Source organism: Mustela erminea, chromosome 15, assembly GCF_009829155.1.
Source record: "Mustela erminea isolate mMusErm1 chromosome 15, mMusErm1.Pri, whole genome shotgun sequence".
NCBI lineage: Eukaryota > Metazoa > Chordata > Mammalia > Carnivora > Mustelidae > Mustela > Mustela erminea.
In genome coordinates this window covers 36,962,175-36,981,829 of record NC_045628.1, presented here as the reverse complement: position 1 = coordinate 36,981,829, position 19,655 = coordinate 36,962,175, and the positions used below count along the sequence as shown (strand labels likewise).

At 34.2% G+C, this 19,655-nt stretch overlaps 1 protein-coding gene and 1 non-coding gene across 2 annotated transcripts in view; both read right to left on the bottom strand.

Moving 5' to 3' along the window:
* The window catches only part of KLHL1 (kelch like family member 1), a 396,676-nt gene that overhangs the window by 190,571 nt on the left and 186,450 nt on the right, over positions 1-19,655 (bottom strand). The gene's annotated exons all lie outside the window — the stretch shown is intronic.
* LOC116574620 lies at positions 10,430-10,532 on the bottom strand. Its single transcript, XR_004279399.1, has one exon. It is a non-coding gene; the product is annotated as a U6 spliceosomal RNA (small nuclear RNA).

Sequence of the window (19,655 nt, the reverse complement as noted above, 5' to 3'; positions counted from 1 at the left end):
CAATCTGGGGCTTCTGGGTGGCTCAGTCAGTTCAGCTCCAGCTCAGTTTCAGTTCAGGTCATGAAACCAGAGTCATGGGATCAAGCTCCATATGGGGCTCAGCACTCTATTTGGAGTCTGCTTGAGATTCTCTGTCTACCCTTCCTCCCAATCTGCTCTCCTCCTGTGCTGGCGATCTCTCTCTCTCTCAAATAAATAACTTAAATAAGTAGATAGATAGATAGATAGATAGATAGAATCTTTAACAACAACGACAAAAAATCCAGGCAGTGTGGTTTTGCAAAGTCCATGTTCTTAATCAAATGCTAGCTAGCTCCTTGCCAAAATAATCACTGATAAATGGTTGGGAGTGGAACACTGGAATAAGTTAAATCAAAGTTTTACAAATATACACTATCACAGCAACCCAAAGATCATTTAACATTATTGCCACACTAATTAATTGATGTCCCCAGATTAACCCTGTGTACCAAAGTCTCCCAAGGAACTAAAATAACTGGCATAAGAATCTTGATCAGCAAACTCTTCTCACATGGTGAATTTTTAATAGGTAAATACACTCCGTGTTTTCTTTCTTCCTTAACATCCCATGAGAACTGCCACTTATTAAACAGTCACCAGGGTTCCACAGGACTCACCTAATGAGTATTTGACAAGACTGGACATTTTAATTACAGAAATGAGGCTATTTCTGTGACTCAGGATTCCTGGGGGGAACTTTTATTAACTAAAAATCATCAGAAAATCCATAGTGCCTGTTTTGATTTTATTTAGTGGGTCAAGGAATAGGGGACTTGCAAAATGTATTGACAGGGATATTTGTGAGAAAAATCTTCATGTTCTTATTGCCCCTTCAAGACCAAATTGATCAATGTATGATCAATTTAATTAAGCAAATTAATATGCAGGAAAATAGGGCTACAATGAAACATTTAAAATTAATCATCTTATAGTGATGATATTTTGAGTGGTTTATTTTAATTTTTTTTATTTTTTGCTTAGTTTTAGAATTTCTAAACTTTCTGGAATTAGTATTTTTTAATAATGAAAAAAAATTATAATTTTCCAACTATAATATTCTGGCCTTTATTTTATCTTGAATAAAAAGTACTTTTAAATATGGTTTTGTTCTTATTCATTCATTCTCTTTGGTACTGAAATTGAATAAACAAAGGAGGTAAAATTTCTTTTTCTCTCTTTTTTTTAAGATTTTATTTATTTGACACAGAGAGAGAGAGAGAGAGATCACAAGTAGGCATAGAGGCAGGCAAAGAGAGAGGGGAAGCAGGCTCCCTACTCAACAGAGAGCCCAATGTGGGGCTCAATCCCAGGACCCTGAGATCAAGACCTAGGCCGAAGGCAGAGGCTCAACCCACTGAGCCACCCAGGTGCCCCAAAGAGGTAAAATTTCTATCCTGATTATCATACGTAATACTTTCTTCAGTTGTAATGAAAATTCACTTGATAGTAGTTGTTACATATACTTTGGACATCTTGCTCCATCTTTTCAAGTCTACCTAAAATAATATAACTCATGATGGATTAAAAAAATATATATATATATGTGTATATATATATACACATATATATATATATATTTCACTTAGATTTTAGTTTTATTAGCAAGCTAAGTTGGTAAGAATATTACCATATTGCCACATTTTTAAATCATCTGTCCCCAAAAGAAATGGGTTTATTGTTCTGATCTAAACATTTATTTTCACATTCATAATATTACCAATGATATTTGTTTATCTATTTATTTTTAAAGATTTTACTTATTTATTTGACACAGAGAGAGAGCACAAACAGGGGGAGTGGCAGGTAGAAGGAGAGGGAGAAGCCGGCTTCCCACTCAGCAGGGAGCTTACTGGTGGGGGGGTTCCATCCCAGGATGCTGGGATCATGACCTAAGTCGAAGGCAGACACTTAACCAACTGAGCCACCCAGGTGCCCCTACTACTGGTGATTTTTAAACTTTCCCTTAAATCTCAGAAGTATAAATTATTTTTGCAAACTCTAGCATGTATTTCTTCATAAAGCTTTGATGTAATCTTTGCCTCATTAAGCAAACAAAAAAACCAAATAGAACAGTTGACTGGTTGGCAGTGTAGGCCCATTGATGGCTAACATTTATAGACACAGATCAATAACACAATTTTGAATATTTACCTGACTACTCTTCTTTTTTAAAAAAATTTGACCTTTTAAAGTCTTAAATAAGTGTGTCATTTTACATAGATTCATGAAGACTCCCAAAACTACAAGTGAGTCCACTTTACTGGCAATTAAAATACCATAGAAGTGTTGACAGTGGGGTTGTAAGTTTTCAAAATGGCAAACAGTTATGATGATGTTCTGAACAGAAGATATTTCCCTTATTTCTTCTATTTACATCATAATTGTATTCTTCAAAAAATAAAAACCTGGAAATATTTAATTCATATAAAATGCTAAAAATATTTTGTGTTTATATGTAAATTTTACTCTTACTTTCAAATATTTCTGAATAGTTGATTCACTTACATTAATGCTTGACTAGACATTTAAAAGTTATGGGTGAAATGGACAAGTCTTCATTGTGCACAATGTTGCAATAAAGTTGCAATGTAGATAATACAGATTCTCTGAAGAAAATTGGAATTAACCAAAAACATGCTAATTTGATGAAATAGAGACTGTTAAAGAGTGTCCAGGGATCTTGAAAGGAGTTAGAGCTTTATACTGCAGAGAATGGAAAACCAATTCATAGAATTCTTAGCTTTATACATAGGAAGATTATATTAGCAGGATGCAAGATAGATCATAATAAAGCAAAATGGAGATGGGGAAAATTTTGTGAAGTGAGGTCTTAGTTTGAGTTGTGGTCTGTGAATAATTATTGAAGCCATAGGCCATGGAAGTACTGAATGAATATAGATAATTAGGAGAAGATAAAAAGAACAGAACTCTAGGAGTGAAGGGCAGGGGATGGTGAGAGTAGCCAAGGAAAAATATTGGGAAACATTTTCAGAGAGTCATGAGAAGAAGTTGCAGATTAAACTGTAATTATCAATTATTAGTATTGTCATTTAAGTCTGAACATGGTGGGGAAATGGTGTATGAGAAGAGATGGCATTAGAATTTGTTCCTTGGGAAGTTACCTTTTTTTCTGTGATCTGATTCAACATTTCAGTCAAATGTATAAACCAGGAAGTATAAAAATTATATAGTTAATTTATTCCCTAAATTTAGTATGGGAAGAATTTGAAAAAAAAAATGTGAAAAACTTTCACTAAAATAAAAAAAATCTTTGTGACAAATAAAATGAAATATATAATATATACAATTTATGAGTTATTGTATCTTTTCAACAAGTATAACTTGTTTAATTACACAAGGGCCAAAAGAAATGAATATTCATTACACTAGCTGATTTAGGGGATGTTGGTTTCTATTATCTTTGTTTCCATTGGCAAATAAAGGCTGAAGAATATAATAAGTGAATTCCTATTTATCAATGTTTCTTCCAAATCGAGCAGATAATATAGAGTTGATGACAGTATTTTGCCTATCATTTTACAGTGTTAAAATAGATATTTGTCCCTTTTTAGACTAGGTTTCCTTTCTACATTCAAAATATCACTTAAAATAATCTTAAATATTAATGTATTTACATGATACATATAGCTAAAAGTACTCATTCTATTTAAGGTAAATCCTGGCTCCTAAGTATGGCTTCAACTGAATTATGACAACTAATTATTTACTTTCATTATATATAAGTAGTAGTATATAATAGTATAATAAAATAATATATTAAAAGGCGGAATAGCTCATTGGATGTTCAAAACAGAGAGAGAGAGAAGGAAAAGAAAAGAAAGGAGGACTAAAACTGCAAGTTCAATGCTTACTGATCATATTTTACCCCAGAGAAAATCTTAACTGCCTTTAATTTATGGCAGAATTTATGCAGAATAAGCACACCTTGAGATGCACAGAGAATTTATTCAAAATGGATCTATGTCCACATAAATAATGTTTCTGGAGTGAATAAATAATCCAGTTGTAAAATATCTTGTCTAATATTATTCCAAAGAATTTTCTTTCAAAATTACAGTTTAAGGAAGGTTAATAGCAAATACCTCCAGTAAAGAAAAGGAAGGTTACAAAATATACACAAAATGACACCATTATTAAAACAGAACATATTCAGACTTTGTAGTCATTATTGTTGGAGAGAGTTTTAAAAAAAGAACAAAAACACATCTTATCTTGAAATCCAGATGTTTTCTCACTACAGTCAAAATATTTTCCAAATAGTTTACCAAATATCATTTATATAGATCATAAAAATGTTCCTATTCATTACACGAATGACAGTGGGTGACTTGGAAATAATTTTAGCATTTTTTAGTGGAATAAAAGTCTCTATATTTTAATGCACAACTATATAATGAGGATAAAATATAGAATTTCATTATAAAACCCTCTGAGTTTGTGAAAGCCATTTTATAAAGCTAGTAAGAACAATGCATTAAATCCAGAAATTATCAGTAATTAATGTTACTACATTCTTTCTATCTATTGTTATTCTTCCTTTCTTTTCTTTTATTTTCTTTCCTTTTCCCCAAGCTTCTTATGAGGCTTTAAATCAACTATGAAATCTTTCGTAAGTTCTTTAGTCAAGAGTCCCCTCCTTTATGGTCTCCAAATAGTATGGCCAATCCCACTGCACTAAAAACTTTCCTCCTAGAAAAAATATTGTCATATTTAACATTGCCTACCATCTCTAACAAAGATGCCTGGAAGCTCTTAAAGTACATTTACTGGATGGCCTTGGCCTCCGAAATTTTTTCATAAATTTCCAGTGTTTGCAAACCACATAGTAAATGGCCAATATACCACAAAGAATTTAATACTAAGTTAAAACATATATTAAACATCTCTCAGAGGGTAATGTGGTGGTAGAGTAGGAAGACCTCATCCACAACACAACTAGGAAACTATCAAATCATCCAAAACACTTCAGAAATTGACTTGAATCCTGGAAAAACAAACTCCACAATTAAAGGTAGAAAAGAGGCCACAATGAAGAAGGTAAAAAATGCAAGTTTAGAAGAGAAATGGATAGTGGCTGCTGTGGTGGGGAGGGAGCCTAGGTTGTGGAAAAGGGTGAGATTAAAATTAGCACATGGAGGGGAGCTAATGGGGAAAACAAATCCCCATAGCAGTTGTGTTGGAAAGAAAGAGGAGCCAAATTTCATGAGTTCTTGCAACTGTGGGGCTTAAAGTCTAGAGGTCTAAAGGTCAGCGGGCTTGGCTCAGGTAGAGCCCAGACAGAGGTATTGGGGCTGCTTCTGGATAGAAGGCAGAGCAAAGAGTCTGCAGACATATAGCATGGAAACAGTGATCTAAAGAGGGCCTAGGGCGCACAATAGGGATGTTGTTTGCTTATCTTGAAATATGTCCCAGAAAAGCAGCATTCACAGACTCCTCTGCGAGCAAAGAGCAATTGGCAGTTGCCATTTCCTCCCCTGATGCCCAGCATAAATTCAGCACCACCTCAAGGAACCTAACTTGCCTACATCAAGCCCTCCACATGCCCTGGAAGAATTGCCCTTCCTAGTCATAACTCAGTCCCAGCAAGGCAGGGACTCCTCCACCTGAGGACCAGGCCAAATCTCTACTCCTACTATGTCTTCCAACCAGAGTTTTGTAGGGCCTTGGTTCTGGAAGCAGCAGTGACAGGTCTCATTTCACAAGCAGACCAGAGCACACATAGTTAAAATGTGCCATATTCAGGTAAGGGACCAAACACTGCCCACAACAGGAAAAGTGAGACAGATAAAGTAGACAGAACACAGTAGCAGAGCACAAACAGCATACAGTGGAGACACTCCCTGAAGTATCAGGCTCTGGGGAACAGGGGACATTATACTTCAGGCTACTATAGGACCTCTTTTTCATAAGGCCACTACTCTCAAGAACAGGAGACATACTTCCCTAACACACCGAAGCAGGCACAAAGACTTAGATAAAATGGAAAGACAGAGAATTTGTTCCAAAGGAAACAACAGAACAAAGCTCTTGCCAGATATTTAAGTGAAACAGATATAAGTAACATCCATGATAGAGAATTTAAAGTAATGATGATAAGATATTTACTGGACTTGAGAAAAGAGTGGAAGGCATGAGTGAAATCATTAACACAGAGATAAGTAATAACAGCAGAGATAATGCGCTCAATAAACAAAATGAGAAACAAGATTGATAGAATGAATAATAGACTGGAAGAAGCAGAGGAACAAAATAATGATCTAGAAGACAGAGCAACAGAAAGTAATCAAGCTAGACAAAGAAGAGACAAAAGAATTATGCAAAATGAGAATAGCCTTAGAGAAATCAGGGACTCCATCAAATGTAATAACATTCACATTATAGAACTCTAGGAAAAAGAAGAGAGAAAATGGGGCAGAAAATTTGTTTGAAAAGGTAATAGCTGAGAATATCCCTAATCTGGGGAAAGATACAGACATCCTTCCCCAGATTAGACCCAGGAGGCCCAGAGAACCTCCAACAGAATCAACAAAAGCAGATCCACACCAAGACATATTATAATTAAAAAGGCAAAATATAATGATAAAGAAAGAAAACTTAAAAGCACTGAGAGAAGACAGTTACCTAGAAGGGAAACCCCCATAAGGCTACCAGGAGGTTTTTAGCAGAAACTTTCAAAGCCAGAAGAGAGTGCCAGGGTATATTCAAATTGCTGAATGGGAAAAATCTGCAGTTACATACTCTATCTAGCAATAGAAGGAGATATAAAGAGTTTCCCAGACCAACAGAAACTAAAGGAGTTCATGACCACTAAAGCAGCTCTGCAAGAAGTATTAAAAGGGGACTCAATGGAAAGGAAAGACCAAAGGTGACAGTATGAAGGTAGAAAACACAAAGCTGTGAAGAAATGAATATTTTTGTAAAATATCAGACAAGGAACTCCCAAAATAAAAGGATGTAAAATATGACACCATATACCTAAAATGTGAGGAGAAGGAGAATAAACAATGATTTCAAACCTAAGTGACCATCAACTTAATATAGATCGCTATATGCAGAACATATTATATACAAACCTAATGCTAACCACAAATCAAAACCTGCCAATAAATATGCAAAAACTAAAGAGAAAGGAATCCAAATATATCACTGAAGAAAACCAGCAAAACACAAAAGAGAGAAAGACAAGAAAGGATCAAAGAAAATATTCAAAAACTACCCAAAAACAGGTAATAAAATGGCAATAAAAATGTATCTAGCAATAATTACTGTGAATGTAAGTGGACTATATACTCCAATCAAAAGACCTAGGGTGAGCAACATGGACGGGACTGGGAGAGAGTATGCTGAGTGAAATAAGTCAAGCAGAGAGAGTCAATTATCATATGGTTTCACTATTTGTGGAGCATAACAAATAGCATGGAGGGCATGGGGAGTTAGAGAGGAGAAGGGAGTTGGGGGAAATTAGAAGGGGAGGTGAACCATGAGAGACTATGGACTCCAAAAAACAATCTGAGTGTTTTGAAGGGGCGGGGGGGTAGGAGGTTGGGGTACCAGGTGGTGGGTATTATAGAGGGCACGGATTGCATGGAGCATTGGGTGTGGTGCAAAAACAATGAATACTGTTATGCTGAAAATAAAAAATAAATTAAAAAAAAATACCTAGGGTGACAGAATGGATCAAAAACAAAAAACAGGACCCATCTACATTCTGCCTGTAAGAGACTCATCTTAGATCTACTGACATCTGTAGATTGGAGGTCAGAGGATGGAGAAACATCTATCACGCGAATGGACATCAAAAGAAAGCTGAAGTAGTAATACTTACATAAGGCAAAATGGACTTTAAAACAGATACTGTAATAAGAGACAAAGGAGAACATTATATAATAATAAAATGGATAATCCAATAAGAAGATAAAATAATTGTAAATATTTATGTGCCCAACTCAAATATAAAACAAACATAAAAAAACTAAAGTTAAACAAACATAAAAGAACTATAGTTAATAACAAACATGAAGAAACTACAAAGTTTGGAGGGTAATTAATTTTGTCATTCTCTCTCCTTCCCTTTCTGTGTAAGCATCTATTCACTCACACACCTACACTCAGGCATACAAATACATGTATATACACAAACACAAATAGACACAAAACCATTTTTCTGCTATCTATTGTTTTCTGCAAACTTTTTTTTTTTAATTTTTCCTTTGGTATGACATTATGTCTCGGATATCTTTTTATGGCATTAAATTATCCTTCTGTCACATTGTGGTAGCATAGCACTATATTTTACTTCACATGTGAGGCTTGTAGATAGTTTACGTAGTCATTTCAGTGATGTGCTTTACTAACATATCTGAAGTGTACTTTATTGTCTATACATCTGTGTATCTCTATAGCACTGATTCCTAAAATTGGGATTGATTTTTGTGGGGTACCCCACACTTGCTGTATTGATCAGTATGTATGACTAAATTGCTTCCAGAACTTACATTCCTAACAACAATGCTTGAAATACTATATTTAACTTCACCTTCCCAATGACTGCTATTAGACTTAAATTTTATTGATTTATTTGTGATAACCTCGTAGGAGGAAAGTGAAATAGCATATTTGCTCTAATTTTTGTTTATTTAAGAGGTTTTTTAAGATTTTATTTATTTATTTTACAGACAGAGATCACAAGTAGGCAGAGACACAGGCAGAGAGGAGGCAGAGAGGAGGAAGCAGGCCCCCTGCCAAGCAGAGAGCCTGATGTGGGGCTCGATCCCAGGACCCTGAGATCATGACCTGAGCCGAAGGCAGAGGATTAACCCACTGAGCCACCCAGGCGCCCCTAATTTTTGTTTATTTAATTGGCACTAAATTTTAGTACAATGGTTTCCTTGGTTTTTATGTTTTGCCACATTTTTTAATTCATTGACTAATTTTAAAAAATAACTTGTGAATCTGTTTCATGTTATTACATGTAATCTTTTTTTTTTTTAAAGATTTTATTTATTTATTTGACAGAGAGAGATCACAAGTAGATGGAGAGGCAGGCAGAGAGAGAGAGAGAGGGAAGCAGGCTCCCTGCTGAGCAGAGAGCCCGATACGGGACTCGATCCCAGGACCCTGAGATCATGACCTGAGCCGAAGGCAGCGGCTTAACCCACTGAGCCACCCAGGCGCCCCAACATGTAATCTTTTTTAATTAAAATTTTTAAATATTTTCTCCCAAAATGCTATTTGCATTTTGTCTCATTACAGCATGAACTTTTATATACATTGTTTATTTTTGACTTCCCATAAAATTGAATGTTGCATGAGAAAGAAACAAAGTAAATGATTTTTTTTATTTATTTGTTTACTTTTCTTCCTTTGCTAGCACTTCACAAAAGATTTATATAGTCACTTGATGTTAGTTAATTGCAGATGTTCTGGATAACTGGACTCCTTTCATGAAACCACAAACCTAATACAGTTTAGAGTCAACCACAATAATACAATATAATTAAAGGTCGGGCTCAACTGGACTTAGTGTCTAATCTCTTCTGGTGCTTTTTGCCTCTCTAACATTTCCAAAATCCTCCTTCCTAAGAATCGAAAGGCAGCCACATCCTAAAGAGATTACTGTGGTGGCCTACAGCAATTTTCCCTTCTAGGGTTCCCTCCCGCCAATCGATTAACTACATTCTCGTCTCTCTCATCTCTGTAAGACACAGTTTGTAGAATTATCAGACCTAAAATCTTTTAAGGTCACTGTTCAATTATAGGGGCAATATTCATGTTATTTATTATGATAACAGAATCCCTTCAGAGATAATCGTCTACTAGTTTTCTAGCTCTTAACTCAATATTATTTCTCACATACTCCATAATCAAGCATACAAGCTATTTACAATTCTGAGCAATATTTTGTACCTCTATGAACTTTTGGAAATACAACTTCTGTGTCTTCGTAGTATGTATCTGAACTATAAAACTGGAAGAAATGGCCACTTGTCTTGCACCATCATGGGCTAAGTTGGCATTTTGCCCGAGGGGTAGCAAGTATCTGAGGTTTGGCTAGTCTGTATTTCAGTGTTACACTCAATGAAAAGAGCTCTAAAAAAAGAAAGAAAAGAAAAAAGAAAGAAAAGAAAAGAGTTCTGGAAATTTTACTCCTTTTTCTATATAAGTAGAATATTCTTTCAAAGCATCTACATATCTTATATGCAATATTTATGTCTTTCATTATTTGTATGGTTTGTGCTTGTTGCAGATGAGGATGATGATGATGATGATGGTGGTGGTGATGATAATTACTATCAAATGGAAACATTTTTATCTGGTATCTGGGACTGATTTATGTCCAGAACAGATGTTGCCAATTTTCCATAACTGATTCCTTTTTTTTTTTTTTTTAAATATGGAACCCTTCACAAATTCACATGCCATCCTTGCACAGGGGTCAAGTTAATCTTCTCTGTATCACTCCAATTTTAGTATGTGTGCTGTCCAAGCAAGTAATGATTCTTCTTTTTTTTACCTGACATAGATTGAATTCTAACTATGAACTTTAAACTGATTGCATAGGTTGTTGATTTGTCATTTTTTGTTCAGTGGTCAAGTTGCTTGAGTAGAAAAGATAAATAAGACAGATGGCAGGAAAATGCATACTGGGTACATTAGTGACACCAATTTTCTCTGCAAATAGATGGACTCTCCCATCACACAGCCAAGGCCAGCTCTGCAGGAGTAAGTTCAGGGAAATATCCTGAGACTTCAACCCATCTGGGTAAGCAAACCGAGGAAGCCTGAAGCAATATTCAGAGACCACTGTCCAAAACAATGTACTCAGATATTTCTGTTCTCTATTTGGCCCTGCCTCATCTTCAAGTTTAGGTTAAAATTGGCCCCCACCCCCCAAAAAAGGTTGAATATGTTTCTTTCAGTTCTGCTTCTTCCATTACTTTAACTACTTAGCTGATGGAAAAAAATGGGGTGCCCTCATTTTTTTGATGGCCTAATGATGTCCTTTCACACCTCCAAAGTAGAATTCACTTTCTCACACAATCTGCCTGCTGGTATAATGATATAAACTAAAGATGATATATGTCAAATTGGTGCCTTCTTTTACATTGGGCCTAATTTTTACTTGATTTGGCAGGTTTTTTTTTTTAGCATTTACATTATTGAGTTATTATAATTCACTAGCTCAAATGCAGATGAATTTTCCTCTTTATTCTATGTTTTTTTTTTTTTCATTCATTTTGGAGAGTTTTGTGAAAGGAGATATGAAAACAGTGCTTACTCTCTTTACTAGAATTCCCACTCATTTAAAACATATGCAAGCTTGTCTATCTCTAAACACTGGAAGACAATAAGTGAATCCTTGATTAACCCCATTGTAACAGAAAGTTAAGAAAGTAAATAAATGTTTAAAGATGTAAATCATTAGTCCATTTGTAGTTTACAGTATTATTTAAGATATTCAGGCAGAACACAATGAAATGGCATAATGAAAGTGACATTCTTAAAGTAATGTCACCATGAAGGATTAGGCAACATTACTTCACACATATAAGAAAGTAAAAAGGGGGTAAAAAATTTTCTGCAAAAATATCTTTTGGTTGAAAAAATTTAAGAACCTCATGAGTAATCTAGTAAGGCATAAATGGATTTTCTTGGGTATTTGTATTTGTTTTGACATATTCTTAGAAAATACTAGATTTTACATAAATTTCTGACTGTCTTGAGTATACAGATATGCCCCTTTATACCAAACATAATCACAGAACAGAGTAACAGTGAATGAAAAAAAAAATCTCGTCCACTGAATTTTTCATTCACTAATGTTCTTAGGGGGGAAAAGATGGAGGTCAGCAAACATAACTGTTTGTTCACATATTATCTCTGACACAAAACCCCTCACAAACATAAATTCTCCTCTGTATGCACTCATAAAGTAAAGGTTCCACATGAAATAAACAGGAACATTAAATATACAAATACATAAGCAGTCATAAATGTTAACCCCATCCCATTTTAGCATATTCATAAGTCTATTTCTGCATAACAATTAACGCCTAATGCTGTTTCAGCACCAACTTGGCTAATAATGAGACTTCAGTATGTGAAAATGTAAATGATTTTACTGACCAAGTAACAGGGGACATATATTTCTTTTCCATAAGAAAATCTAGCCAGTAAAAAACTAGAGCAGGGTTGCGATGACAATATTTTTCTTTGGAATAAATTAGAAACCTCTTTCTTCAGTAAAAAGAAACATTATCAAACACCTTACTAGAAATCTGATAAAATAAAGTTACACTGCAGGTCAAGTCACTCTCATTGTCAGCAACATGATTTATAAAGCATGTGTCTTGTAGGACATCTACTGATGCGTATATAATCCTATAATCCCCATTCATCAATGTGAGTGCAATAATAGGGTTCTCTTCAGCAGATCTCAGTCTTGCACAGCAATATCTTAGGTGTTTCAAATGAGCATTGGCTACATAAATGTTGTTGTATATGGACTGAGAGTTGGTATAGTTGAATTAATCCAGGTTTATAGTTATTTCTGAAGCTATTTCATAGTATTCCAAATCTATGCAACAGATCTCAAAGTTCTGTCCCCCCTATTTGATGAAACTTGGTCATTTCAAAATCAGTGTGAGGACTGCCTCCAAACCTAACCCTGTTCTTATTTTTTCCTTTTCTCAAATATTGTGTGGGATTTTAATCCCCTTTTTCTCTCATTCATGAATTTATTCTATGATTTGTTCACTTGCCTTATCATTCAATCAAAACAATAAAATTTTTTTCAAGTTGTAGGTGATGATTTTACTGACCAAGGTGAGGTAGACCAGTAACTTCTAACTTTTAGAAAAACTAATGTCTCATGGAGATGAGGAATAAATAATACACATAAAGTATAATAAGTTCTACAATAGATAAAAGGACAAGATTACATGAAAGCATAGAAAAAGTGTTCAGGTGGCTAGGAGATATGCAAGTGAACATTTAATTTAAGTTATATTTTAGGGTTGAAAATTACATTGTAATTTTGATAACATATAGAAGGAAAAGGAAAAGGCTTCTTTTTTTTTTTTTTTTGAAGATTTTATTTATTCATTTGACAGACAGAGATCACAAGTAGGCAAAGAGACAGGCAGAGAGAGAGGAAGGGAAGCAGGCTCCCTGCAGAGCAGAGAGCCCTATGCAGGGCTTGATCCCAGGACCCTGAGATCATGGCCTGAGGTGAAGGCAGATGCTTTAACCCACCAAGCCACGCAGGCACCCCAGAAAAAGGCTTAAGTGGATGGAGAATAGTGTGTGAGGATACAGAGGGATGAAATATCACGGAATGGTGTGGAGCTATAAGTATTGAATATTGCAGGGTAGCAGAGGTCCAGGGAAATCTGGTAACATAACTGGAAAAGTAGGTAGGTACCAGATTACAAAATCACTGTATGCTAACAGTTTATACTTATTACTGGGGAAACACTAAAGAATGTCCAGCTGCCAATAGATTTAATCACATTTGGATTTAAGGAAATTAATATGTGCAGGGGGAGGGGCAAAGAAAGAGGGAGAATGAGACTCTCCTCTGAGCAGGGAGCCAGATGCAGGGCTCCATCCCAGGACCCAGAAATCATGACCTCAGCTGAAGGCAGATTCTTAACCAACTGAGCCACCCTGGTGCCCTGTTGTCAGGCTTTATAAAAATTGTATTGTCATATTTTTCAATGGAGAAAAAATAGAACTTTATTATTTACTTTTCTTAAGTTAGGTGGCTAATAAACATTACTAAACAATATATATTTAGGGATACAGGCATGTATAGTAAATTAGTTATAAATACATGTGTTTAAAACACGAAATTCTTACTATCCTCCAAGAATAATGTTTACCACTGAGGGAATAACAGGTAGAAAGTATTTCATGGAGTGCACAGGTAGAATTGTAGTTAAGAAGTTTGATTTTTTAAGTTAGATACCATGATAATAGAAAGTTAATTAAGTATTATCCTGGTAACATTAATATATATTCTAAGATTCAAAATTTATAAAACAAACTGCTTAAAATGAATGAACACTTACAAACAAAATATTTGAAAATAATACAAATGAATTTCAAATATTACATTATAAAATATTTTCAAATGAATTAGATGTGGAGAAAAAGAAATAGAAGCTAATTCAACATCTCAGGTAAGAACAGATGAGAGATTTAACAGAGGAACCCTAGGCAAAAGAAAAGAAGTCAGGTTCAGTCAATGGTAAGAGAGAAAGGAAAACAGGAGTGAAGGCTGCCCCCAAATTCAAGGTTAGAGGCACTCTGAAGAAGAAAGTGTTCATTAGGGTCTAACACTGCAGAAAATTGGAACAGAAAAGTACAACTGGATTTTCAAACTGTGGGGGTCATTGGTCAATTTGGTCATATCTTTTCTATGCCTTAGTGCAGACTGAATCCATACAGCAATGGGGGTTCAAGATTTCTACTTTGGAGTTGCTTAGGGATGGTATTCTGGTTTGGAGAGCAGGTGCTAGGGTTCTTATGTTGGTATTGTGATTATAAGAAAATTTGAAATTTTTAAGTATCAACTAGAGATCAAAAAGTTATATTGTTAAGATGCTTTTATTTACACTTACATTACTTTTCAAAATGTCAATATTTGAACAATCATCATCGTCATTATTGATATTATATTGCTCTTTGAGGTCATTTTAGGAAGTGTTGATGGGAACGGAGATGATCTTTTGGCACTAAAATAGTTGAGGAGGAATCAGGATATAAGAAGGAGAATTAGTGAGAGGCAATATAGGGCAATGGTTATAGTTATAGACTTATAAGCTAATTCCCCTAATCTGAATTCTGCTTCCATATAATCGTGAACGAGTATAGTTCAGTGAGTTAATGAACTTTTCTTTGCCTCAATTTCTTTGACTGTAAAGATACTACCCATCTCATAGCATTGTTAGGATTAGAGTAGTTAATATATAATAAGAATATTTTTTGATTTATAGTAATCTATTCTAATTAGTAATACTATTTTGGTATAATTGTGAAGAAATTAAAATTGCTTGTCCTTTCTGCTTGCTAGGTAGCTAAGAAATATTATGCAACACTTGTAAATAAGATACATGGATGATTGTATATCATCTTAATGTCATATTGGTACATGAAAGTCACCATTGAAGAATTATTTAATTTTCCAGGAGAATATATGTTCATTTGATTCACCATTTCTATTGATTACAGCTTAAGCTCTGTGAAATTACATATTAACTTGAAGAATAATGATAGTTGCAAATAATTTCTGCCTGTGGAAAAGAGAAACAATAATGTTTAAAGTTTAATGCCTTGTAGGACATTAATTGGCTTTGTCTTTAACTTTGCAAGTTTGTTTCAGCATTCTAATTCTGAGTGACTTTGGTCTCTTTATACTAGTTTACCACCCTCCTGATACTCCCATTCATAGGAAAAATTATATAGCATGTGCTTAATATATATTTGTGTGACTCATGATTTGCTCTCATGATTTTTTGCTTGTATTAGCATTATGTTTTAACGTTAGAAAGTGTTTGTTTATAATACACTTTTACCTACTTTCCCATCTTGTACAGTAATAGTAGTAGTAGTAGTAAGCCAGTATAAAATAAGGTTCAATAAGAAATTTAGTGATGTTAAAAGGAGGCAATCCTCATCTGGATATGGAAATATGATTAAAATATTTAGGGACCTCATTTCTTACATCTTAGGAACAGTCAAACTGTCCAAATTACTCAGGTAACCATTGCTTCTATATTTTGTTCCAAAATATAAAGGCCTGGGGCACTGAACATGCCCTAAAGCTTTAGCATCTTTCTATAACCTGCTCTGCTCTTTGTCTTTTGAAACATACAGGGGTCCCATTTCTTTCTGTCTAGATCAAAAGAAACCTTATCACTATGAATTTGTTTAGTACGGGCATGCAGCAAGTCTTCTTTCTTTCTCCAGATAAGTTATTTTTGAATGATGATACCAGATGAAACCCAGATCAAACAAGCCTACTAAATTCCTTTCTGGATTAGACTGTCTATGTTCTATTAGACAGTATGCCTTGAGTTATGGGTGTATAGTGGAGAGAAAGAATGAGGAACAGGTAGATAGAAGATAAACAAATGTTCCTTAATTCCCAAGTACCCTGAAAAACCCTCAAAGTGTAATTTCCAATCAAACTTGATAGTCCATCATTATTTAAAGGACTCAGTGCCAACTAAGCTGAGTCATCTCCTTCTCATAATTAATTATTACAGGAAATTTAAGATTATACTGCAGAGTGGATGGTGATGGAGAAGTGAAGAGAGAGAAAAACATTTTGTTTAAATTGTATCCGTGCAAAACCAAGAAGACAATTTACAAAAGAAGGTATTTAACAGAAAAAAAATCTAATAATAATAATAATAATAATAATAATAATAGAGGATGGCTGAGATCAAGAAGTGGAAGAATTAGATAGTTGGGAACAACACCTGCTCTTCTAAGATTAAAAGTAAACGTAGTGTGTTGATAAAAATATAATGATGCCTTTCATTAGCCTTGCTCTTTATGCTTCTTAAAATACTTTACATATATGGTCCATGTTTGACGTTGATGGCATTATCCCACATTATTTTACTTAAGCTAAGGCCAAAACATGTACCTTCTCCAGTCGTGTTTTTAAAAATCACTTTTGAAAAGTTACCTTCTTCTTTGGATAATATATTATTTTCAATAAAGCAATTCAATCATTGTAATCTTATAAGTAAAACCCAAAGCAGTAATATATAGTGGTTAATATTTGTGCTTTAATATTAAAATTCAGTATCTACAATTCACTAGCTAGGTGGCTTTTGTGGCAAGACGTTTAATCTTCTATCTTTGTTTTCTCATCTATAAAATGAGGACAATAGTTTTACCTATCTCACGGGGGTGTTTTTCACATAAAAGTTTTATGCTAAGCCCAGAGAAAGTCTTCAATATATGAAGAACTTTTATAGCTCAACAATAAAAAACAAATTAAAAATTAAAAATGGGCAAAAGAGCAGAGGAGATATTTCTCCAAAGAAGATATAAAAATATCCACTAAGCACATGAAAAGATGCTGAATTTAATTAAGATTAGGGACATACAAATCAAAACCAGAATATATTACTTCACATGCATGAGGTGGCTATAATCAAGAAAAAAGTCAATAAAAAAATATTTGCAAGGATATAGAGAGATTCAAACCTTAGACACTGGTATGGAATGTGAAATGGTGCAGCTACATTGAAAAACAATCTGGTAGGTCTTCAGAATCTTTAACTTAGAATTACTATGTAACAATTTCATTCCTGGTTACATAGCCAGGGGGAAAAAAAAGAGAGAGAGAGAGGGAGAGAGGGAGAGAGAGAGAAAGAGAGAGAGAGAGAAAGAGAGAGAGAGAGAAGAAGAAGAAGAAGAGGAAGAAGAAGGAGAAGGAGAGGAGAAGAAGAAAATATTATGTCCACACAAAAACTTGTATATAAATGTTCATAGCAGGATTATTCACAATGGTCCCAAAGTGTAAATAACTTAAATGCCCAACAGCTCATGAATAGATACATAAAATGGGGTTCTAACCATGTGACATAACATTATTTGGTAATAAAACGAAATGAAGTACTAACACATACTACAACAGGAATGAATCTTAAAAACGGTATACCAAGCAAAAGAAAGCCAATCTCAAAAAGCCTACATACTGCATGATTTCAATGGGGGAGGGTGATTATTTATAGATACCAAGTTTCTTTATAAAGTGATGGAAATGTTTGAAAATGATTATGGTGATGGAGGTACAATTCTGTGAATATAGTAAAAAGCACTGAGTTGTACACTTTTTTTTTGTTTTGTTTTTTGTTTTTTTTGAGTTGTACACTTTAAATTGGTGAATTGTATGGTTGTTGAATTATTACCTCAATAATGTTTTTATAAAACATAAAATATTTGGAGGCAGGAAAATGTTTACTCATTCTTGCATTATTACTTGTTGATCCCCTACTGTTACCAGATAATGTTCTACTTGTAGTGACACTAAGGTTTTATTACTTAATGACAAAATGGCACTTATCCACCTTACCTAGAAATGCATTTACATTTCATGGAATTTCAGATTTAACAAGATATTTGGAAAATCATAAGGCTGCAAGGGACCACATGGGACCAGTATGATTTCAAATAAACCACATCATCTTACAGTTAATGAGACAGATCTCAAGTGAATTGTTCAAAGACACACAGTTTTATTAAACAGTTAAAAAGCTGAATCTTAAAATTTTCAGTGCAATTTTATTCTTTTTAAAAAAACTTTTATTTTTTTATTAACATATAATGTATTATCAGCCCCAGGGGTACAGGCCTGTGAATTGCCAGGTTTACACTTCACAGCCCTCCCATAGCACATACCTTCTGCAATTTTATTCTTAAATGTTACCCTCTGTTTTGTTCAAGAAGGGTTGAAATCTCACACACCTTCAACAATTAGGATATAGTTGGGAAAAAACTAGTTAAAAAATGAGATTGTTGGCTAAAATCAAAGCAGCACTGGTGGGAATATATTCTGGACAAAATATAAAAAAAAACAAATAAATAAATGAGAGAATGCAGTCTAGATTCTTATCCCATGTTTTAAAGAGAAACAAGAGAAATTATTTAGTTTCTTTCTTTAAAATTTATTTATTATAGGGGGGCCTGGGTGACTCAGTCACTAAGCATCTGCCTTCTGCTCAGGTTATGATCCCAGGATAGGGACCTGGAATACAGACCCGCATCTAGCTCCCTGCTGGGTGGGAAGCCTGCTTCTCCTTCACCTATTCCCCCTGCTTGTGTTACCTCTCTTGCTGGGTCTCTCTCTGTCAAAAAAAAAAAAAAAAAAAAAAAAGACTAATTTATTTATTATGTAGAGAGTCTGAGAAGTGGGAGGAGGGGAGGGAGACAGGGGAAAGAGAGAGAATCCCACAGTAGCTTCCCTGATAATTTTGAAGCCCAAAATGGGGCTCGATTCCAGGACCTTAAGATAATGACCTGAGCTGAAATCAGCCAGCCACTTAACCAACTGAGCCACCCAGATGTCCCAAGAAATTATCTAGTTTAGTATATCTATCTAACTGGAATTACTTTTGCAATATCTTTGTCAAGATTTGGACCATTTTTTTCCTTAAATCTGTGATGTTCTGTGCTTTCATAAATTAATTTAAAAATGAGCTTTAAGGAAAAAAATGAGCTTCAAAGAATGTAAAAAATTCTAAGATATTATTAATTAAAATTTTAGGTTACAACATTTAATGTTAATATATGTTAATATCATATTTGTATAAAATTTTATTATTAGTCATAGTGCAGATTAAAACAATAATAGCAACAGAAAATAATATTTGGAGGGCATTATGTACCTTTCAAAATCTAATTTTGATATACATTATATTGGCTTTTAAAAATAAGGTAAAGCATACTGTAGATTATGATAAAATTTTTTTTCTTTGGCCAATATAATAAAGCTATTTTGATATTGGAGAATACCATTGAATGAAGAGTTGATGGTTGTCTTATGTTATTCTGTTCACCCAAGCTGATTCATGGAGTTGGTAAGTTTTCAT